We start from the raw sequence: 24,653 nt of genomic DNA on the forward strand, positions 1-24,653 counted from the left end.
GGAGTCATAGTTGGCAGCTTCTCTAGGACAGAAAGGAACAGCATCAGACACTAAATTCCAGCATTGTTGGAATGTGATGAAATCTTCTGCATGAGGCCAAGCCTGGCTCCTCTTCTACAGCTTTCCAGTCTACCTGTGTTTAAGCTGAAAAAGAGTGTTTCAGCTCTTCTCATTACCTCTACTCAACAAAAAGTTTTTCCAATTGAGGGGAAAAAAAAGAGAGAGATTATACTGCGAGGGGAATTGTGGATATTCATGGAACTTCTCACATGAAAGCTGTAATTCTCAGTTTGCTCTCTGTGGAAAATCATGCTTTTCAAGGGAGCATCAGAGATATAGATATCCACATATTTGTACAGGTCAGTGGGAACTGTGCACAGAATTTGCTTACCCATTTTTGTTTCCATTACCCTCCTTGATCGCTGGCTGGTTAGATAGAAAAAGCTTTGGGGCAGAGATTTTTAGTTAAACTTGCCTTTAGTCTGTTTGGAGAAGTGTAATTTTATTTAAATCAAAGAATTTGTTCCAATAGCTTAACACAATCATTGCTAGTTGAAGCTATATTTTTACTGGTTTTGCTTATGCTTTATGCTCGCCCCTTAGCAAATGGTCATAAACTCAGTTTTAAATCCAGCTACCAGTGACTTCATACCTTTGATTTATTTCTATCACTTACTGGCAAGAATGTATTTTTAAAAATGTATTCTAAGCAATTCATTCCTCTCCACCTCCTCTCTTCTGTGCCTCGTTTTTCTTTTCTCCTCCTTCAGTGTTTCAATTGTCTTTCACTGAGCTTAACATCACGCCAGTGTTAGAGTTGTAACTCCTGTGCCCTTCCGCTATAAAGTCCTGGGCTTGTTCTGGAGGTTGATTAGAAAGAAGTAGGAGGCTGAAGCCTCCCAGCATGCAGTTTCAGCACTGGTTGTGGTGCTGTGGCACTGCTGGGATGCAGCCTGCACCCTCACTGCCACTGCAGCACCTGGCTCCTGCTTGGGGCAGAGCAAATCTGCGCTCAGCGTCACTCACAGGAGTGCTTGGCTACCAGCCGAGGACTGCTAGGCTCTTCCCAGCTACACCTGAATGAGATATTGATGAGACATCGCTACCTAAACACAGCTGAGAAACACCAGATTAAAATAAATAAATAAATAAATAGTCATTGAAGTGACAGAATAATTTTGAAAATGTAACTTAAGCTTCCTGTGCTGGACCGAAATGCTTGCAACATAGAGCCTGCACCACCTGCTTGGTGGCGGATCGTAGGTGATCTTGTTTAAACACCTTTTTCTATTTTCTTGAAATTCATGACAAAATGGTGATTCCGATAAAGAGGGGCATGAGTAAATCATTGCCAGAACAGAATGCTATGATCCTGCAAGGTGCTGAGCTCTTTCAAAGGAGCTAAATTACTGGTTTCGGCTTACATTGAGTGCCGGCACTTGGCTACTTGTAGGATTATGCTTTTAAGTTTGGTTATTATCCAGTCAAATGAAATCTACGGGGTCTTCTGAGAGGCAATGTGGAAAAGGAACAGAGAGAAATGAAGTTGCAGAATTTTGGGTTGCATGAAGGTCCTGCCAGTGGGGATTTTGCATGGATCAGAGAATAGGGAAAATCAGGAGCAGAGCAAAAGGAGATAAAATAAGAATAGTTTTTAAATAGGAATTGCTGGCAGAGCTATTAATCACACACGTCTTTGAGCACTAAGGGTTGCACAAGTGGAGCTAATAGTGGAGGAGAGGGTTATTTTGCCGATATCTTGAAATACACTATTAAAAGCAACAAGCAGAATTAAAGGGAGATAATGTCTGAACAGATTAATGACATATAATAATAATAATTAAAACAGCAACAGAAAAATCCCTGAAGTCAAGATCCAAATGCAAAACCTAAGTATTTTTGAACATCCAAATCTTTATGTTGTGGCTGTTGATTATTTTATCCCACAAAAAACAAATCTGCAAGTTTCTTGTTTTGGCATACAGTTGCAGCTGTGAGATTAGACGCTGATCTCATTTACACTAATACAAATAAATCACAGTTTCTGCTGTTTTTCTGGCTGTGTGCCGCAACTGTGACCAGAACATGGATGATGTTAGAGTCTGTGGGTTTTTTTTTAAAGAGATTTCTCAGTTCCTCTGAGTTGATTTAAAACAGAAGGAGAAAAATGCATTCTGTTGCTGTCTGAGTTGGCCAATGCCTGCCCTTCCCAGACACGCACATGAAATGGGCTTCATGCAGGTAGAGGCCTTGTTTCTGAAAACAGGAATCAAGCCTCTGGGAATATCAGATAAATACTTCAGAATGATCGTTATTGTATTCCTTTCCAAAATTTACACTACTGTTTTGGAGTGATGTTATTTCAATCAATTTAGGGCAAGCTGAACACAATTTTCAGAATTTGCAAAGGAGTGATCATCTCGTTATATGGAATGATACGTTATTTTAAAAATCCTTTTCTTGCTTTTCTTTGACCTTCCACTCCAAACGCACAATGGAACACGTTTGATGAAAGAAAACAAACCTAAATTCTGTATGGACCTGGAGTTGTGAAACAGGCAAGGTTTTCAGTGAAGCCTTCATAAGCTGTAAATCAGTGTAAAATTTAGCTCATATTGCATTCTCATTGGAAATGGGTTATATGATAATTTATGTTGAGCTGATCATAACTAAGCACCTAGTAGTAGTGTCCTTCAAAAAATTTTAATCAAGATTGTCTTTCTCTCTCCACCTCTCTTGGTGCAATTTCAAGAGGTTTATTTGCATGTCAATCTGCACGTGTTACTGAAGTTATTCCACTGAAGCAAGCACAGCGTCTTGGCTGCATACGTGTTTCACAGTGGCCTCATGAAAGGTGACTCTTCGCATTTATTGCTGGCTTGTGCTACTGTCGGAGTTAGGCCTTTCATTCTTACCAGCCTTGAAAACTGCAGCATTTTCAGGCGCCTGTCAGATCTGTTTCCCATGTATTTTGGTGCTTTGTGGTGAATGTGCGGTGCACAACCTTAGGGAAAGAAACTGTTGATCCCATGAAAATCACCGAGATGGTCCAGCTTTTGCTTTAAAATCTTTGTTAAATGTGTTTCTGAGTGTGCTTTACATTTAGTTTTAAATGTATGTTTTCTCTTGAGGTTTTTCTCTGTTTATCATATGGTAAACAGTGGAGGGGTTCCAGAGCCCTGTCTCAGGCAGCAAATGCCAGAGGAGTCCTCTGCAGGACACGTTTGCCAGAAGTTCTTTAATTTGAGGGCTGCCTTATTTTATGATACTTACGCAATGTCTAATACAATGGGACTCTGCTCTGCATTGGAAACAGCGTTACTCCATAATTGACTATAATAAACAGTTTCCCATTTAAGGATGTGTAATCATGACAACCAGGGTAAGAAGAGGTGTGCTGGCAAGAGTGGGTGTGTGACTTCTTATGCAGGCCTTTTTTCACAATTAAAGGATTATATTATGCAGCTACACATGGGTGGATTCTTGGTAGAACCTAGAAAGGATAAACAAGGTTTAAACAGACTGTGGATGGATATTGAAGATAAAGGTTATGAGTTAAACCCAAAGAGGTTTGCTTCCAGAAGCCTAGCTGAGTGTATTTTTAGTTAGACTGGAGATTTAAATTTACTTCTTGACAGCCAAGACAGAAGTAGCCATCATGCTATGGAGGAGCTTTGGAGTCGAATGTGGAAGACTTGGGATTTGCTGAGTGACTGAAGTGGAGGGATAGGAGAACTGCGGTACAGAAAACATACCCAGGTAACCGTAACTGCAGCAGATGAAGTGAGCTAGCTGAGGCTGCTGGTGTGGAAGGCTGAAGGTAGAGATATTGGTTCTTTGGCAGGCTCTTCATAACTTGCTATGTATAAAAATGTCAGGAGATGGTCAGTGTGTTTGCCTCTAGAACCTGCTAGATCAGCAGTCACAGCTAGGCTGCTGGTTTTGTAACAGTCTTATAGAATTAATGGAGATGTTCCTACCAAACGCTCTTTCTCTTCCTACCCTTTGTCTTTTTGGTTTTTTCCTTTTTTTGTTTTTCCCCTGCCAGAAAACATCAGAAGTTGAGGTGTTTCCCAATTATCTTTTCCTGCCCACCAGTCATTTCTGGATGTGTTCCAAAGAAGAAGAGAAGATGACAGGTTTTCATTGGTTACTTAATTGTGTATGCCCATTGGTTTCAGTGACTTCCAAATTCATATTTTTGTGTGCTTGGGGGCTTTTGTGACAAGGTGCTAATGGGTTCCTGGCTGGGCAAGCAACTGTGTCAGAAAGTGTTTCATGGCGCTCCTTATTTATCCAGATCTGACTGCTTCTATTAACTTGCATATACCTTTATTGCAACCCCTTTTAGTTTTTGCTGATGCATAACCCACCCGTGCAGAGGAAACTATTCCTCACACATACAAAGGAAGCTATTAATTTCTCTACTGAGAGAAGGTGGGAGTTTCAAATGAGAACTCCACTTCCACTTGTGCCTGAGAGACAAGATGCAGAAAAGACTCAGACACTGACTTGTCCAGGAATTTTCATAGAATGATCTGAGAGGTTCTTCAGAGTGGGCTCTGGATAGCTGGTGGATGTCCTGCTGCTGGAAATTTTAATTTCCTACTGTTAGGATGCATTAAATGGTAGATAACATACCATACATGGTTTCTTAATAAAATACTGTTGCTGTAGCTGCTTCAGCCTTATGACTGTAGCTTTAAAAGAGAAGTGAAGCACTTGAGGGTGTTAGAGCACCTTCTGTGTGATGAAGAAGACCTTAAGACCGTTCAGGATATTTTGTCTAAATGTGTGTATTAGTCACAGCCATGAATATCTTTGCTTCTGAAAAAGACTGGATCTTCCATTCAAGTTCCTTACATTTCCTCTTAAGTAAGTTATTTCTTGATCATCTGATGTATTTTGGGAGATAACATTGGTTTCTTGTCTTAAATCTATGGAATAGCTTAACTTTTTGTTCCAGTACAAACTTGGGTCAAAAAAAAATTGTATGGATTTTGTTATTTCATTACTACCAGCAAGTAAACCTTGTGTATACAGTGAACTCTCTAGGACAGTTACATAGCATGCTGTCCTTTGTTCTAAGGAGCGCTTTCCGTAACATGACTGTCATCAACTCTTTTAATGGAAATTTTTTAAATACTTTTATATGCTTCCTAGTCTGCTCTTACACCTTGGTTTGCCCTTTGCACTTCTCCAAATTTTAAAACTTAGATGGTGAACTTCAGGGTGGGGAAAAAGCAAAGTATAGTAGGCTTGGGGTCCTCTAAAAATAGGAATATAATAAACTTAGAAATTTCTTTAGTTAACAGATCTTCTGAAATGGAAAACATATACAAATACCCCAAAGACCTTAACTTCCAGATCCACGGGACAAAATAGGAACAATAAAGAATCTCTTGAGACCAATAGAGTACATCCTGGCATAGGTCTTTCAAATAATTTTGGTTTATAGAGTCATGTGTGATAGAGATGGCCAAGAACAGAGAAACACAATAGATAAGTGAGATATTTTATGATCCAAATGCCAGATAATAGGAAAGACAAACAGTATTCAAAGTCAATTCCCTACTGGGGAACTTGTCTTCAACATGGGACTTGTTTATTTTCCCTCGTGCTCCAAAGACAAAGGCTATATCAAGCTACTGAAAGTGATGATGTCTAACCTATATAAATATATCTATTATTTTTGCACTCGCTTATCTAACCAGATTAGCAGAAACTAAACTGTGTGTTTATCCTTTCAATTGATAGACTTCTTTTATGCTTTTTAACTGATATGTTAAAAATATTTTTCCTGAAAGGAAAATGACCAATACCTTAAAAAAAAAAAAAAAAAAAAAGCGTCTATGACCATGACCAGTGCTGATCTGGTGATAATGAATAGAAGCTTTTGTTTTCTTTGTACAAAGAAGTATAATTGGAGCTTTTTTTCTTGTTTTTTTTTTTTTCTTCTGCAACTTTACTGTTGTTGGAGGTTGTTTTTTTTGATTCAGCAGTGTATTATAAAGCTTGCCCACTTGTTTTTGTGATTACCCCTGGTTGATGACAATGATGATGGAGTAGGAACTCAAAGCACAGCTGAGCTGCAAGCAGTGCTCTGCTTGTGTTACTGGAAAAGCAGCTGCTGAGGAATCTTGTGAGATTCTTCAGACTGCCCTGTCCTCCTTCTGCACTGCTGTGCTTCAGAGTATCTTCAAGACTGTTCTCTATTTGTAGATGGATATCTGTACATGGTACCCATGAAACCATCAAATTGCAGAAAAAACATGTTTCCTTGGCTGCTGTTCAAACCCAGAGCTCTGCAGTCCCCAAGACAGAAGCTCTGTGTTGGGTGGATTTGGGGCTCGAGTCTCACACACTGAGTCTTTGTAATCTGTTGTCCCCACCACCAAAATCACCTTCCAGATATGCTGCTGTGAGAATTTCTTAGTAATTCATTGTCATCAATTAAGTTAGTCTAGAATTACTCTAGTGTACCTGGGAACAAAATTAAGCCTCTAGTCTGTTCTGGGAAATTAGACAGATATGTTTTTTTCTAAGTGGTTTCTAATTCATTTCATTAGAAAATTATTTGATGAATGTAATTTAGGCATTTGGGATTGGTATAGTGTCTGGGGTTTGAACAGTGACAATTTGTAGCTGGCCAAAAGGAAATGAAAGCTTAATATCTTCACAGAACACTTCAATATTTCTATCCCCAAGCATTCAATGCTTCAAAGATGTTATAAAGACATGCAATATTGGATTCGTTCTTAAAGATCTGGGAGTGCTCCAACTTATTTTCCAAAAATGGGTTTGGCTATCTTAAAACTTAGTCCTCTCATGGTAAAAGTTTGTGTCAGTGGCAGCTGTTGTAATTTTCATAAGTTAGAAGTCTGCAAGTGTGACGCAGAGATTTGATTATGCTTTTCTTAAATTGCATAAAAAATCACCTAGGTCTTGTTCTGCCATGACTTCACAGTATTTAAGATACCAGAAAAACTTTATGCTAAGTCTGATGCAATATTCTTGGCCACAGAACAATTTAACTGAGTTCACTGGAAACCTGAAGGGAGGTGAAACCACCAAGGTCAGTGGCATGATTATATTTTTGCAACGTGAATAAACAGATGTTCACTTTCATGATTATTCACACCTATGCTATTGGACATTAAGTAAAGTATCTCAGCCTACTGTTACACCTAAATCAGGATTGTTGCTGCTGAAGGCATATGAAAAGCTTTTAAACTCTGTTGGACGATGACAGAAATACTGAATATTATTCACTATAGTTGATTTTCAGTCCCATTTCACTAGTGTTTGGAACAAAGGACTAGGCCAGGCTCTTTGTTAAATTTGCAGACTTTTGTTTTTTTAATTAGTGGGGTCCTTAGAAATCTGCTCCACTGGACTTTTGTTGATTCCTCTAAAGGATCTTATTAAAAATTACTTTCCATATTCAGGAAAGAAAACAGCTCCTTGCCCAAGAAGTAGTCCTTGAATTGTGGTCAGGGCATTTGGGGGGGATGATATTACAGTACGCTAATGTAATCTTTCTCTTCTACATCAAAACTCTATGTCAGGTTTTCTGGTTTCTCCAGTTATTCTATATCACTTTGATACAAAACAAACAAAAAAAACCACAACTATTTTTCTCTCTTTGTGTACCTGCAAATATCCTACATGCATTTGATTTATACTGTCAGAGCAATACTAAGCTGTTGAAGTGTACCTGTAATTTTGACTTAATGGACTCATTACTTTTAAAACAACAGCTCTTTCCTTGTCTTTGCTATATCTCTTTTCTTTTAACCTTGTGTAGGTAAATTTACTCCTTTCTTCTGCCATTCTATTCTCAGGTCGGAACTAATTTCTCTCTTTTACATATATGCCAAATAACTGGCTCTTCTTCCATCACAAATATGCCTTTCATTAGGCATGTTAAAACCTAGTAGTGAGAAAAATGAGAGAGGTAGAAAAGGATCAGGATGGGCACAAAAGTTTGAGAGCAGGTCAGTCCATTTGTCTGCCTGGTCTCTGTCTTCTTGGCTAAACTGTATTGACTGTAATCTTTTGCTCATACCTAGTTAGCATCATGAACCATTACTTTGGCTGCATGCAGAAGTGCACCTACCTGGCCTCTTGCTGTTAGGGTATAATGATGGAGGTAGAGTCGCAGTAGGAGAACAACATGAGAGAAATAAGTAGAGGATCCTTTTCCATGAGTGAGATTTTCTATTTCTTTCTCTCAAGATGCAAGTGTTAGCCTGACAGTGGTCAAAGAGAAATGTCAAGATGGGAAATAGGAGAGCTGAGAATATTTATTGTGGTGGTGTATCAACCTCTTGCACACTCTGTGTAAAAACCAAGAGATTTTAAGCCTATGAACTGAAAGCTTAAAATTATATTAATAAATGTCAGTATAATCCAGTGCAGCTGGAGTCCAGCCACACCTGTATGAATATCTCTGGTTATCTTTAATCCACTTCTCACAAATAAAACCCCACCCCTGAACATGTTTATTAAAGTACTTTGCACTACACTTTTGTCTTCAGTCCCTGTTTAGATCCATAATTACTAATAGCAGCTGGACAGCTGCATGCAAGACTTCTAGTTAACATTCACGGTGAGCTTCACTGAGCAAGGTGGACGTTGTATGGTTAATAAATAGATATTTCTAAAGCTCACTGTAGCTCAACAACAAATATAAATGGGAGAATAGCCTCTTTCTTTGTCTTTCTTTGAAAAGATAGGAAAAGCAAAATGATAATTTGTTCAGTTAGAACCTTACTTAAAAATATCTCAGGGAAAAACTGAGTAAAAATATATTAATGTGTGATATACATATATAAACCTATCAAAGAATCTAGATCATTTTAAAAATTCTTTGTTGATGATGTCCCTGTTTTTAAAAAAAAATAAATATTACTGTTGCTTTTACAAATATATAGGTTAGGTGATTATGAACAGGATACTGGAATCACTCAGTTGTAGAATTAAGGACAGAAAGGAAAAATCCTCGTATTTATCTTCTCTTCTGGCACACGGTGTTGTTGCAAACAGATTGAAATAACTCTAAATGTGGTGTTTGGTACAATTTTGCCAAAGAGAAATGTGTCCAACTTCAAACCATGCATAGCTAAATGAATTATTTCTTTTTTTGACTCTGACAGTTATCTTGAAATAATCCTTTGATGAAATCCTCTCCTCTTTCAAGTCCTTGGAAAAACTCCTACGATGAGATTCATTTCACCTAACTTTAGACATCTGAAGTGTAAACTTCTATATCTGATCTCCCCATCCTCGACTCTCTTTATAGCTGATGGAGAGAAAGCAGGCCTTCTAGGGTACGATTCATCTTGCTTGTTTTGGATGGCTTCTTCAGAAGAGAGAAATTCAACCCTGTAAGTGCCTGCCTTTCTCTGCTGGCTTTAAAGAGATACATGGTGACCAAGTTCAGCAGCATCACACTCATCTGGTCAGAAAAAAAACACCTGTTGTGACTTCAGAGGGAATTTGAATGCCCACATGTTTTACTTGGGAAGATATCACAGACTGTGTGTAGGAAAGGTTGAGGTTCTTCCAAGCTGGTGATATGTTTTGGTTATGCTCCCGAGTGCTTTCGCACTTCTACCTGTGTTCTCAACATTCTGTGAAAATCTGTTCAACTGAGGAAATTCTGCTGGCATTGTAGATAGGATGTTAAGCTTCTTCTCAGAGGTACTACTATTCTTCACATACAGTATCTTCATTCTTCTTTCTGTAAGCACACAAATGATCTTAATCTGTGGCCTAGAAACTCTCTTGTTCACTTCAAAACATTCTGGCAAAACTTTAATGCCTTCGGAGGAATGCTAAGAAAAAAACCCAAAAAGTTATTCTGATACCTCTTTTCTTCTTGTTACCAGTATTCTTTCCATTCCTAGATTGACAGAGATGAGCCAAGGAAAAAGTAGACACGAGCCATAATTCAAAATGGGAGATTTATGAAATCATGTGCAGTAGCTACACGGATATGACAAATAACATGGGAAGCGTGATAAGAAGTAGAGAGTATGTAGCAGTTCTTCTCTCAAGCTTCATCAGTGCCTTATGAAATAAACTTGATCACATGAAGGTGGGAAATAGTTTGGATTTAGAAAAAGAAAAAAAGAAAAGGAAGGGAAACATTACAGGATTTGCCATTGCTTCTAAATTTAGGAATAGGACTATATTTTCAGTAGGTGATTGGAGAATTACTGAGCTGCTGTTTATGGTGCTTTCACTCTTTGTGTTGTGTTTTAAAGATGCATTCCTTAACAAAGCTTAACTCTGCAATCAAGTTCCACATCTCCAGTGTTCAAGATGGAGTGATGTGTCGCCAGCTTGATGTTGTATGTTGAGTGGGGCTGGTGTTGTTACAACTCAATTTACTGGACTTCGTTCATTGGGGAGCGGGCACGCTTCACAGCCTGCTGTTTCCTTGCAGGCCCGGTGGATAGATGCTAGTTGACATGGCCTCCATGCTGCGATGATCACCTGGGCACTGCTGGGCTTCAATTAGTGCTAAAAATGGCTGCTTTAGTCAGTGAGCCATCTCCTTGTTTGGTGTACGTAGCTTGGCCAGTTACAGTTTGTGCGTTGTAACTGATAGATTGCCCTACTGAGTTTTGGGATAGTCTGCTCTTCTGTAAATGGACAGGATGAAGAAGCAGAGATGGTCAACCTAAATGAAATAGCTGGAACTTGTGCATGTAAGCAGAGCATTAAAAGGATTCGTTAAAGGGTTTGACGTGCAGGAGAGTATAGGGAAAACTGGAAACCTGAGCGGGCTGTGAAAAGACAGGGTCTGTGGTAGAAAAGCAGGAGAGAAGTTCGGTTGGGAAAGTATGAAGAAAGACAGACCAAACTGTAGGTAATTCTTTGGAACCTTAGAGGTGGAGTTCTGTTCTGCTCAGTTACAAATGTATAGATCCAGAACAGCACAACTACTCTTGTCTTCATGTTACACTGAGGTGAGAGCAAAACTGATGAAATTTAGGCTGGTGCTGTTTTGTCCCATGAAAAGGGAGTATGTCAGATTACTTTTCATGTCTTGGCACTGACCTTTCCTGTTATTTTGGTGGGATCCTAAAGAAACTTAAACCTTTTCTTGTGACAATGAAACAATAGCTTGTCTCATAAAGAAAGAAGACTCTTCCATACAGGGCAAAAAAAGGTTTGGTAAAAATGATGTGTTTGTTTGTACATAAAAAAAATTAATAATAATAATCTAATTTATTAATTCACTCATCTTTATACAATTGCCTAATTTTTCGATTTAACTGGAAAATATTTTTACTAGATTAGAAACTAAAAATGCGTTTACACATTCTGTGTGAAGTGATTTAGGATTTATCAAGATTAATTGTTTTAGAGCAATTTAAAGTATTTACCTCTGTATCTTTCTGGATCTGTCAGTCTTCCTCTTTTGTTCTCTCAATTCTCCCCGTAATAAAGCCTACTTGTGCTTTTGCTGTAGTGGTGTTACTTTGTAATTTGTTTCCTAAAACACATTTCTACTTACCTGATTTAACAGCTATTTGAATGTGGGGGAGTATTTTCCAGTCAAGTCTGAATTTCAGATGTGACCCTCAACAGACAATTATCAAAATCTGAAATTCACATCTGAATAAAAGGAGTTTTGTGTGTGTGCATGTAGAAGTGCTTTCTTTAGCCTGAGGGGTAACAGTAAATACAGAAAGTGAGATGAAAACTGAATTTTTCAGAATGGATATTTCATTTTAACTAAGTATTTTATTCTCTTTATTCTTCTCCTTTCTGTTAGAAAAAAATGTTAAACACGTTGAGTTAGGGAGACATTCCCGTGCTGCATTAGAATAGCCATCAACGTCAGCTGAGACCATTTGGATCATGTCACTTGTCCTAAAGTGTGTAGCTGTTTTTAAAGAAAGAACATGTCATGTTCTGTACAGGGATCTTTAATGCATGAAACTTGTTTGAAGCAATAATAAATCAAGTCCTTGCTGCTAAAACCAGTGTCTGATTTTCCCATACGACAATCTCTATCTTTCCATGTGTAAAAACTTGAGACAGTCGCAAGAATAATTCTGCATCTACAAGTATTGCAAATGATTTTGATCACAACTAACTAAATATATGTCTAGCAAAAAAGAAAAAAGAAGTCCTCCCTGAAATGTAAATGGCCTGTCCGTTTGTCACAATGCTTAATAATGTACTCTTTTTCTACAAGCATTGTTATAGGAGATTGCAAGATGTATAGAGATATTTTCATTATTCATGCTCTATTCAGGAGGCTGTTCTGCAGACATTTTTCTCACCTCTCTCCTAAAAAGTGGAATAATTAAGAGCAAGCAGAGGGTTTGAGCCTTATTTGCCTATCATCTTTCACTTTTGCATGCTGGTATTATTTCTGTTAGATTCAAACAATTTACTGGTAAAGAAATATCAAGCTTTTGTATTTTTTTTTACTCTTTATTAATTACTCCTTATGACTGTGCGCAGCCATAACAAATATGACTAAAAGAAATGCAAGTGTAAATTCGTATCAATTTATCTGGAGTAGTTTAGGAGCGCAGACTGCTTTCGCAGCACGACTTAGTTTCAAAAGTACTGTGAGAATCATGGAATCATAGATGACAGGAATCTCAGTGCTGGCAAATGTTACTGTCCACAGTGTAAAGCAGTGCAGTGGTAACTACAGACTGATGGTGCTGAGATCCCCAGCTGGGTGTGGATTCAGGTTGAAGCTCAGTGAGACAAAGGGTTCAAGGGCCTGACTCTGCCACCTTGTGAAATTTGCTAGCTTTGGATTTGGACAAAAAAATGATAAGTGTTGAAAAAGCGTAGAAAAAAACATGCGTCGAAGCAGCAGCAGTGATAGTCTGGTCTCTGTGACAGTGGTGTGCTGTGCCCAGGAGCAGCCCTGCACTAGGAAATCTGCACCAAGGTCATTGGGCAGCGCCTAGTGGTGGCCACCAACCCTCACTGAGACTCCTCAGCAAAGGTGCCCAGCAGACCCCACCAGAATGGTGTTTGCTTTACAAATGTGTCTGGGCTCCAGTCTGCTGAGGAAGGTAAGGAAGCCAGAGTGCATCTTGCATAGGCTAGGGTTTGAACAGCAAGTTGTAATGACTTTGAGTTACATCAAGTGTGAGCTCGCCTTCAGCCGGTGACCTTGAGCTGGAAAACGTTAGCCCCTTATCAGCCACCTAAGCCCTGAGGTCTCTTTGTATTGTTTTGAGTGTTTTTGCTTACAGAGATTGTTGTATTTAGTTTTTTAATCTGGTGCAGCAGAGTAGAGGTAACCGTTGGTTTGTTATAAAAACAAATGCTCCGCTGACCTTTTCCCTTGCAGTCGGAGGGCTGCAGAAACCCGAGGTGGCCATCACCTGCCTGCTTGTTGTTCCACTCCTGGGTTCCTCCAGTACTTCCAGTTTCCAACAGCTCAGCTCCCAGTGGCAGGCAGGAGCGTGGAGCATGGCATGGGAAGTGTTGTGATTTGTTGCCATGCTGACAGTGTCAACTTAACTACAGCTGACAAACAGTTTTTAAATAGAACATTTCAATTCATTATAGTATTCTCCATCTGTTTTTTTTCAGTGTCTGCATACATGCAAAACATCTGAGAAATGCTACCACAATGGTTTAGTTTACTTATCCAGCCACTAACATTAATTAGTTGGTGAGACTTCTAGTTTAGTGAGCAAGTAAAATGTCAGTATTCTCCTCTTGGTAAAGGAAACTATTTTATTTACTTAACAAAAAATACTCAGCGCTGCTGCTTCTGCTTTTAGAGTTTTTCAAATTGATTTTTTTGAGTGGAAGTTCTCTACTGTTGGTATTTTTTTTGTAGTGCTTTGTTATCTCTCACTTTTGTGAAACTTTACTTCCTTCCAAAAGCATCTGCTGCAGCTATTTCCAGTGTGGAACTGGTAACAGAAGGGGAGCATCATTTCATAATTAAATCAGGCTGCTGGGGTCAGATTTATAGGGCTTTATTCATGGCTTTGCCACTGGCCCACTCTATGACCTTGAGCAAGTTGCGCATTGCTGTATCTCAGTTTACCTATAGGTAAACTAATATTGACTTCCCTTGAGGGGATATCATGAGGCTTAATTAAGTGTCTGCAAAGTTCTGTGAGATAGGGGGCTGAAAGCTGCTAGAGACATACAGATGATGACGGCAGTGATGATAATTGCACCACTTTTCCCAGAAACTACCCCTGTAGCCACTCTGCGGAGTCGCCAGGTGAGCTATGAATCCATCAGTTCATCCATCACTTTCCCCTCTTAGACTGAGCCCAGCTGGCCAGTTTGCTTATTAGTAGCTTTTAATAAATCAAATCATATTTGCCTTTTTAATTGCATCTTAAGGAGTAACGCAGCTCTCTGCTTTTAAATTAGAAATGGTGTGACAATGTGTACATTAGAAACTGTGCTGCTGTTCTGTACTCTACTCTTCTCGAGTTATTGATGTAAAGAATGGGTTAAAATCTAAAGTTAAGAAAACATATAATTAAAGCACACAGCTATTAACTTCTGGCAGAGGGTTGCTTCTTCAAAGTGTGGACATCACTGTATTTCCTCACAGAGTGTACGCTCTGCCTAAGTGTTAAGTACGTGTATTTTGAAAATGGCCATCTATCCATCCACAGGAATCCTAGGGGAAAGCAGCTGGTGTACTGCTTGTTGGCTGTTAGTATTAAAAAATAATAGTAAAATCAGATTTGTGAATTATTCAAGTTTATTTCATTGTGCTTTTTATTTTTAAATAACAGTAGCAAAAAGAAACTAGGAGAATAACAAACTGACTGACGTTTTATTTTTAATTTTGGGCCAAAAGTGTCTCATTAAAATGGAGTATATCCACTAAAATATTGATAACATAATTTCATTTGAATTTGGTTCTCTCAGACATGAAAAGCGAGCGGCCCATGTGGAAATGGATACTTTTAGAGGAGTCCTGCTCACTGAGATCAATGGAAGAAGCCCGGCTGGCTACTTCTCCCTATTATTAATTTATAGCAAATCAAGCAGTACTTCCTCCTCTAGCATATCCTAAATGCTAAGTCATATAGGAATTCCTTCCCAAGTACAGGAAGGGATTAGGGTAAAACCAGCAGGAGGGTTTCCCATTGATTTCAGTGTAGCTTTTGCTCAACGTCTTATTGTATTTTAGATCGTCAGCCTTGCAGCTTTGTGGAGTTTGCCTTTCGATCAAGTGCAAAATTTGCCTTTGAGGGTTGCTTTTAGGTAAGCTGAAGGGATGCGTGCCCAGGCAGGTGTCAGCCTCTGTACTGGTCCTGTTGTCATGATGCAGTGGAATGGTGCTGACGGCAACTCTGCAATGTCAGGTAGGGAAACCAGCACGGTGTGTGTCAGTGATAGCTGCTGCCTTTGGAGGGGAGATCAAAAAGGAAGGTAGCAGGGAGGAAGAGCAGCCATATGTACGTGTAAAGGAAGAATTATCTGCAACTGAGATAGCATCATGAGGAGATAACAGAAATCAAAAAGATTTCTTAAAAAGGTTAACGAGGTAGTTAGTGGAGAATTCAACTACTGGAACATAAACTGAGCAGCAAGTGGAAGCAAGGTATTTTGGGGCACGCTGATCCTGTGTGTACCCCAAAGGCTCCCTTTCACACCTCAATAGCATGTGAAAAGGACAGCTGGATTTGAAGCCCTTATCACCATATAGAGGTGACAGGAGGGAGGATTTCTGATACTTCAGCAGGGGAACAGGCTTAGAATAAATGGCAAAACTGGGCTTCCCAGCAGGAAATTGCAGGGATAGCTGGGGAACTGCACACCCAGGCTCTGCCTTCACCATTCCAGAGTTTCACACCAGGGCAGGACGTATGCAGGACAAAAAGCCTTGCACCCTCCCCACCAAGGACTGCTAGTTCATTAGTTAAAACATACATATAAATAAAGTAAAACTAGGTGTATATACACATGTGTGTATTTATATATATGTATGTATGTAAAACAGTGGCTATGGCGATGTGTTGTTTTAATATTGTCAGCCTGTAAATTGGAGGGGAGTATATTGTGTTGGAACCTCTCATCTTTTCCGCTTACAGAAAATTTTCCTCTTGCTCCCTCCCTGATCTCTCTATTTTATTTTTCTTAAACATGAACAGTGACTTCACTCTGGGATCCTCCAGTTGGATAAAAAGAACAAAATACAGAAAGATAAGTTCTTAAAACCACTGTGGGCTTTCTTTAATGGTAATCATTAGCCCTGGTCTGAACTCTATTGACAAAATGTTGGAGTAGTCTTGAAAGCTGAGCGAGTGCTCTTTTAAAGGAAGAACTGGTTAATTAGGAGATCTAATGCAGCTGACCTAATTCTGTGGCTCAGTGCTAAGTTTTCTAATGCACTATAACATAAAGATTGGAAAAGATACATATTGATTCATGCAAGTCAACAAGTCAGAATTTTGATTTGAAAGTTAATTTTGCAATTGCTATGAAAAATCTTCTTCCTTCCAGAACAATGCCAGATATTGTTTGCATGCAACTTGATAACCAGCCTGGAGATTGTGTGTAATATTTTCAGGGAGCCACAGGCAGGAGAGAGAATACTTTATGGCTCGAGAATGAGGTACCTGTGTCCTTCCTCATAAATGGCACAGCTGTGAGTTGCTGAGTCCTCTTGTAGCAAGAGCAGAAGTTCTTGGTTTTTAAATAAAAATAAAGGAAAAGGAATTTACGTGTAATCACTGGGATGGTTATTTCTGAGGATTGAAAGCAATTACTTAGGGTATGTGCATGTTTCATTGTGAATAGGGGTATGTGAGAATTTAGTCAGTTTTTCTATCCAAACATACCTCTTCTCATAGCAACACTATTTCCTGTTGTGCCTCTCTCCTCAACTTTAACTATCAGAGGTGTGAAAAATACAGGTTTTCTGCCTGCAAAGGGATCTGTTAAAGGTAACTCCTCAGCAGGGCCATATAAATTCTTCCCTGCTAGGCTTGGTAAAATTAAATGCCTCATCCACCAGCATTGTTCTTGTTTCCTTTTTCTGTAGATGGGATGCTGGTAAATTGTGATTGCCTTGCTGCATGGTATCTCATCCAAACTTCAACAGTTTGTATGCTTATAAAGGCATACAGCCACAGAAGGATCTTCACATCCAACTGAGACTCTCAGTTAGGAGTTATGAATGACCTGGAGGAACTCCCTCTGTCCATCGACTGTATTTGGTGTCTGGCTTTTGTCTTGGTGTAGGTGTATGAGCATCCCTCCTCCCACCAGCAGCATTGCTGTGAAGTCCAGGTTCAGAAGGGCTGTGCTGCAAGTCTGTGCTCCAGGGCATACAGCTGTGTTCCAGGGCTTGCAGTATATGTTCCTGCAATCAGCCTGTGTGATGCAGAACAAATGTGATAATTAGGCAAGGAGGAGAGGACTTTCCTAGTTCCTGTGAGAGGATACTCTTTTGTTAGCATCTAAAATACACATTTGTTTTAGCACTGTTTCAGTTTTGGGGCTGCCAATATTTTGACAGAGAAACACTTTGTTTTCTTCTTTCTCTAAATTACAAAACTCTTCTACTCTCTGTATTTCCCCTTGACTTAATATTGGGTCCAGGGAGTTTTCCCATCCGTAATCTAACTGCTGCGCATTGACATATCTTTTCAATTTTTGTGGGAGTCATGTATGAGTAAAATCTACAGGTTTTGTCCCAGAAAAGAATGTGTTTCAGCTACAGTTTTGTTCTATGGCTGTGCATTTGGATATGGAAGTGCTCAGGTGGGAAAGTACTGGTGAGTGAATGCCAAGAGGTCTGCAGGTCTGGTTGCAATAAGAGTAATTTTTGTCCTCTTTCCAAACAATCTGTCCAAAATTCTAGTCCCACTGAAGCTCCTGGAAAGTATTTATAAATAAAAGTATGAGTTTCTCTCAGTTTAGCAGCCACTTATTTCAGGCTGAATTAGTAGTTTCATAGTGCAATGGCCAAGTATGGAGATAGCGATTGAGTAATGTGGCAAAACTGATCATTCAAGGAGTATTAAACTCTTTAAGGAGTATTAAACTCTTTCATTTATCACATGCTTTAAATTAAGTGTGCATATTTCAAAAAGAGAATTTGTGGGGATCAAATGTATAGAAGAGATAGCTGAGAAAAGAAGCACTGGAAATAATATTTACAATAAATGGCAAAATGATTTAATTCAGATTTTTAGTCATAAGGAATGGCTGTTGAATACAATGTCCCTAATACTCAGTGTGGGCCAAGCTTGCTAGTTCATGACTATTTCATACCTGAGATGCTAACATAGCACAGTATGATGCCTGTCTGTGATATGGTCTGATGGTGCAACTTGGATTAAATCATTACATCTACTCAGTCCCTGGCCTACTGTCCCTATCTTGTTCTTTCTCTGTAATGAATCACTTACAAGAACAGCTTTTTGACTGAAACTGAAATAAGGGAGAAAAAGGGTGCACTGGCTTGCAGTCATGAGAGATGGGACAAAATTCATGTATGTGGATGTCCCTCTACTAGGAGAGATTCAGTCTGCTTTTGTGCTTTGAAGAATTCCAGTGTGCTGAATTATAACGAAAGCAACTGAAGTAAAAATCCAGCACACTGCTTTCAGTAGAGTACAAATTCTTGCACAGCACATCAGCATTTACCTCCAGTTACAGTTAATTCAACTCCAGGCTGTAATAACTGAAAATCATTTCCAGCTGATCGAGGCATAGGCGGATGCTTATGTGAAGTGCTCAATTGCATATGGATAACTCTTTCCTATGTAACAGATTTTTCCCACCTAGTTGGTAGTTTCACAACAAAAGAGGGCGTGAGAACTACTGTGCTTTCTCACTTCAGTAAGGTTTTATTTCTAGACGAGAACTGAGGCACACTGAGAACATGAGGAAGCTGTTGTGTAATGCCATTATGCAAATAGTGTGGGCTCATCAATATAGGATGTTACAGATGTACCAGGAGTTCAGAGCAAGGCAAGAAGGATGATCAGGTGCATGGGAAAATTCTCATGAGGAGAGATTGAAAAGAGTGGGATTGCTTACCTTGGAGAGGAGATGAATAAAAAAGACATGATAAGAATCTAACATTTATTATTTTACATAGAGAAAGCAGTTCGGGAACAGCTTTTCTCTCTATCTCATGATACTAGAAAAAGGGAACACTGTCGAAAGGTGGCTGATAAATTTTTCACCTGGTGCGCAATTAGATAATAGACTTCTCTGAGAAGTTACTAAGGGATTTAATGTGTTTTAGGAAAAGGTCTGGCAAAATATGTGAATGAGAATACTCTATGTTGTTGGTATATATTTAAAAAAAATACTAAAAGAGGTCTGAAATGATGCACTATGGGTTTCCACTCTAATTGCTAGGAGACATTACAAGGACATTTTCTTGGGGGATGGGTTATCCCAGATCTGCCTAGTGCATGGTTTTCTGCATTTTCCGCTGACGCATCAGGTTATGCTTACAGTTCTAGATGAAACTAGATTTGAGCCCATGTGGCAATTTCTGCGTTCCTGGTTGTTTCATTGTCAGGCTATTTCAACGGCTGTTGATGCCAGCTCAAATTTACAGCCATATTACTTAGTGCAAGCTACTTGTGGCACGAACTGTCCTTTTGTTTGGAACTTCTTCAGCGTTTACAAGACAGTGGGTCATGGTCTATGAGCACGGATATAGGCACAGTGGTAATACAAACAACAAATAGTAATTGTCCATGTGAACATTTAGAAAACATCCCCAACTACAAAGATAAATTACTATTGGAAGTTGCAGTTATGCATCATGTATGGGAATTGTTTATTATTGCAATTGTTACGCTTTCTTCTCTCTATGCAGGAAGGAGGTTATGGCCAGACAGAAGAATTAGAGAGTAAAATAACTTCCGCTTGGAAGCCAGTGTCCAACTCCACCTTGAGGCCCTCAGTGAAATAATGTTTGTTATTTTTGTCTAATCCCCAACCAATAGAAGTTCACATTATAAAACTGTTGCATGGATCAGGTTAGAATTTTTGCTCTGTATTTGAGGTAGTCAAGGAAAATGAACTACCTTTGGCTGTCAGAGGCTCTCAGGGCCATACCCTTCTCATGATACGTGTATAGCACTTAGCAGTACTACTACAGCGGGCCCTAGAGAAGAGAATATGGTTCTTACAATATTTGCCTCTTCGCCACTCACAGAAAAGCAGCCTCTGGACAACAGTTGCACACACGACTGTATGCATGTATGTGTAAGCTTTTTTTAATATATACAAATACATATTTGTGCTCTAGCATATAGGCAAACGTGTATGCATCCAAAAGAGATGATCACCTCCTGCTAAGAATTCTTCAAAGGAACTGGGTGTACCAGCGTGTGGTCCCAAAATAAGGCACTGAAAATCTCAGCAATCCTATGAGGTTAATACAGTTCACTGTTGCTTAAATTAGATCACTGTAATTCACTGCATCTCTAGTGGAAATTAAATTTGTGTTTATAACTAAAGAGCAAGGTAGCCAGGTTCAGGAGCACATTTGGGATGCAAAATACATTAAGCCTATTGTGAGCTGGTTATTGCTTTCAGTGCCTTGAACCTCAGATGAAAGCACACTGTGATATAAGAAGTTTCTTGTGGTATTTTACTTTCCTTTTATGAACTTAATTTTGAAAATTTTTTCTCCCAACTCTCCCAAGACAAAGAGGAGTCAAATCAGAAGACAATTAGTCTATTCAATCCTTACAGCAAAGCAATGAAAGCATAAGAGTTTTCTGATGCATTCTGGAAATGAATGCACAAAACAGCCAAAGGAAAGGGAGTTTGTCATCTAACTTTTGATGGGGTGAGAGCTTTCCATTGATATCAAGCATGGAAGAAAAGCTGTTTTTTTGTCATCAGACTTCATTACTAAAAATCAGTAGCATTATGGTCTCTAAGTACTGGGAGGCTTTTTTTGTTACAGTGCTACTCTCTAGTAGATTGCACAAGGAAGTTGGAGATGAAACTACTGTATGCAGACAAATCCATATTGTTGCTGTCTGTATGCTTGCTGTGAAACTGCTCTACAGCTATACAGTTTGAAAGCAGAATCTCATGAAAGTAAAATCAGCATAAAAGTCAGCTTTAGACTTCTATATTCATATTTATGAATTGAAAAACCTCAACCATGATCTTATCTGGAGCTGTGGTAGCAGTTGACAAGAAATGTGCCCTTGAGAAAACTGTATACAGTAATGTAAGGGAATCACGGATATTCCTTCCTACTGCCTCTTGCTTGCACCAATGTTGCTATAATAACAATAATGGTAATTATTATTAGAAGCTTGGGTGCCACAGTATATTTCTGAAGGCATGCAACTATTGCTCAAGTAATCAGCTTTGAATTTGCAGTAGCTACTCTGAAATGGATTTGCCTTTTTATTCTGCTCACAGTGAGGAGAGACTCTATTCTCTTATACTGTTGCATTTACGGGCTGCTGAAAATTCAGGGTAATTAATTTTTTTCTTCTGAAGTATTTCGGTTATTTCACTACTCCTGTTCAAGCCGCACTTGTTCACATTGATTTCTGAGTCTGCCCTCTCCCCCACCAGGATTTTCTGTAGACCAGTAAGGATTTTGTTTCATCTAGAATGGATACTAATCAATTACAAATTAAATTTCTTACCTCTTCTTACTATTGATATTACAATATATATATGATTTTCTACAGTTGCTAATATTCTGTTGAGGCTTTTTTGATGTGGTCAGGTAGAGAGGCCTTGGAGAATGCAAAAATCAAGTAACAGACTTCAGTTATCTGCTTTCTCAGTTACCGACCTGTATTGTTACCTTAAAAGGGTTTCAATATAAAACTTGATGTGAGAGGGTAATCCAGCAGTTAAGAGGCAGAACGTACCACAATACAATGCTCCATAGCAAGTGTGATACAGCAAAAAAGGATAATAAATCTAATCCTAATTTAACCTCTTTCTATATATAATAATTATGTGAAAGATGTAGCATTGCAGCTTATTGGGCCAGTCTTTGGACAGAAACACATTGAATTCAGAAACTGAAGACGAGTGTGTTTCAAAACATAACAGCACTAAGCAGAGAGAGTTTGGGGAGGTTATAGTGACAACGACATAGTGAGGGAAAAGGAACATTTCTTATAGTACTTATATAACAGCATATCTTAGAATAATAATTGAGAGTCCTAGTGAACAGATTATGAAACTTTCTTTCTTATGGGAATTTCATTCATTGAAGGTGCTCAACTGATTAAGTAAACTGCCAAGAGTGTCAAGTAAAAGGGTAGACTTTACTTTAATTTTCCATATTTACAGTACTCAGAAATCAAAGCCAGCCTGATCTGTACGGCCACCTCTGTTACAAAGTCCAAGTGTCTGCACTCTTTAAATGGCTGGTATCTCATTGTTTAAATAGCCCTTTGATAAGTAACAATATAATAGTGTTGGTGATTACCTTACGATTAGCCTATCGGGATGGCCTTTTAGGTTGTAGTCCTGAGTTTTCCTTTCTGCTTTGTACTCATATTATTAATAAACAAAACACACAGGTCTTTGAACTTCCAACCAACACAAATGCCTGTGTTTTTTGTATGCGTGGGTTCACGTGTGGCTGTGACGTTTTGTCTTGATATTGTGATTTCTTTTTAACTGACAGAGCATATTGAATATCGTGGTGAAGGTTTTTGAAAATTATGCTCCTATATGTCAAACTTAAAGAAAATTATTTGTTAGATGAGGAAGAAACCACAAAGTCTCAGAGTGAAAAGTGTGGAGAAGGATGGGTGGAGCAAAGTAGGGTGAGTTCATGTGTGAATAAGGAAATAAACCAAAAAGAGGAAGAACAAGAACTGAGAAAAGGAAGGCTGAAAGACTGAGAGAAGAGTCACCTCTTATTTGCAGAGATCCTACTCCTGGTGTTCATAGTTGCAGCTGATGGGCAGCACTGGTTGTTCAAGGCATAAGCTGAACTGTTGTTTTCCAGGCTAGATGCATTGTTTTTGTTTTGTTATCCAAGTGTAAACAAATTTGAAGCTCATGGTGATCAAGGACTTTTTCACATTGCTTCTTCTGGGAATGTTCTTCTAGTTTCCTGTGGTTCCCACCTGAACTTGGTCCTCATGGAAGACTTTGTGCTGAAATAAAACCTCACCTTGCTGTTGCTAGCATGAGTTTTGCTACCATCCTCAGCAGCAGACTTGCTTCCCTCTATTTAAGCCTGCTGAGGAAGATATTTTAGGGACTGGGGTGGGACAGGAATCTGGCAGGTTTGTGAGTTAGTCAATGTGGTAGCACTTGGCATATCAAAGAGAAGGGAGCATCCTTCTTTCTGGTGAGGCTCTCAGTAAGCTCACAATCTGCAACAGTGGCTTGAAGGTCTGCAGAGGATTATTTGCTGGGTTTATTCTTGCCAGGTTATACATATTTTACCTGACCTGAATTATCCATTGAAAGTGGAAAGTCTGTATTTATAATTATGGTTTTATTTTTACTGGCTTTTAAAATAAATAAATAAATAAATAAATAAAGCTTTAAAAAAAGGAACAAAATCACAATTATAAAATAGAAAATAATAACCTAATCTGTTGGTTCATTAAGAGAGGAACCTCTAAACAATAACCAGTGCTTTTTTAAAATATACATATATATCCTTAAACCATGGCTTATGCCTATATGGTGGTAAGCATAAAATATCTTTATGTGAGTACTCAGTTTGCCTGTCTTGTTCACTTATAGGACTGTATAGGACAGGAACAGCAACATGCTTCTGTGAAAATATGATTTGCAATATTATATGACTCGTGTAATCAGGAAATATTGAACATTATGGAGCATTTAGTATTTGTGTTTAAATTGCTCTAGACTTGAATAACTCTGATGCTCAGAAATAAACCTAATGGAAAAAAAAAAAGAGAAATGCTGCAATCAATGTTGGTAGCTGGTACTAACAGTAAATGGAAGTACAAACATGCTTCTTTCTCTTTGTGCTTTTTCTAAGCGATCAATTAATCATCCAGTAAAATATATTAGAGGTTAGATTTTGTAACTACCCAGAGTTATAAGCCTCTTTGCCCCAAATTTTTTTGCAGAGGGTTTTAACAGTTAACTTTTTGTTCTTAGCAGTGGTTTGACAAGAGATCTTCAGGGCAAAAAATGAAGAATTTTACTTGAGAATCAAGATTATTTTCTAACACCAGGAAGGGAAGGGAAATATACCTGCCAGTGTTTCTGCTTTCTGAAAGTAAGTCATGTAGGAGATGCTTAAAGATATCATTTCTGCTTTCTGGTAGAAAGAGGATTTTTTGGAGGGATGACAGGCTGGCAACAAGGAATTTAATTCTCCTCTAAATAGGGAAGTTTTAGAACTGATTGGCTTGCATATAGAGTTGCTTTTCTTCTTTTATTTATTTATTTTTTCCCCATTTTTTCCCCACATGAGATAGCTCTATGGAATACTAAGCCTGGCCAGTTTGGGATCTGAACACAATCTCACTCACCCTCATGTTGTTTGGCACTTGAACAGGAGTGACAGGCTTTGGTTTCTTTATCAAATAACTCAGTGTATCTATTTCTGTAAGCCGTGTCATTGGCTGAAAAATGCAGGTCCCTCTACAATTATGGGGCATGACCAGGAGGAACACAGGCAGCCGGGCTTTACTGGGACTCCTACCAGTTAATTG

General features: G+C 38.7%; 1 protein-coding gene and 1 long non-coding RNA gene across 6 annotated transcripts in view; one reads left to right on the forward strand and one right to left on the reverse strand.

Annotated features, from left to right (window-relative positions):
• Window positions 1–13,496, reverse strand: part of LOC110397160 — a 23,919-nt gene extending 10,423 nt beyond the window's left edge. For both annotated transcript variants that reach the window (XR_002437579.1, XR_002437578.1), the window contains exon 1: window positions 13,329–13,496. This is a non-coding gene — a long non-coding RNA (uncharacterized LOC110397160). The remainder of the gene's footprint in view (window positions 1–13,328) is intronic.
• Window positions 1–24,653, forward strand: part of ESRRG (estrogen related receptor gamma) — a 366,441-nt gene that overhangs the window by 162,464 nt on the left and 179,324 nt on the right. The gene's annotated exons all lie outside the window — the stretch shown is intronic.

The sequence above is a fragment of the Numida meleagris genome, chromosome 3 (assembly GCF_002078875.1).
Source record: "Numida meleagris isolate 19003 breed g44 Domestic line chromosome 3, NumMel1.0, whole genome shotgun sequence".
Classification (NCBI taxonomy): Eukaryota; Metazoa; Chordata; class Aves; order Galliformes; family Numididae; genus Numida; species Numida meleagris.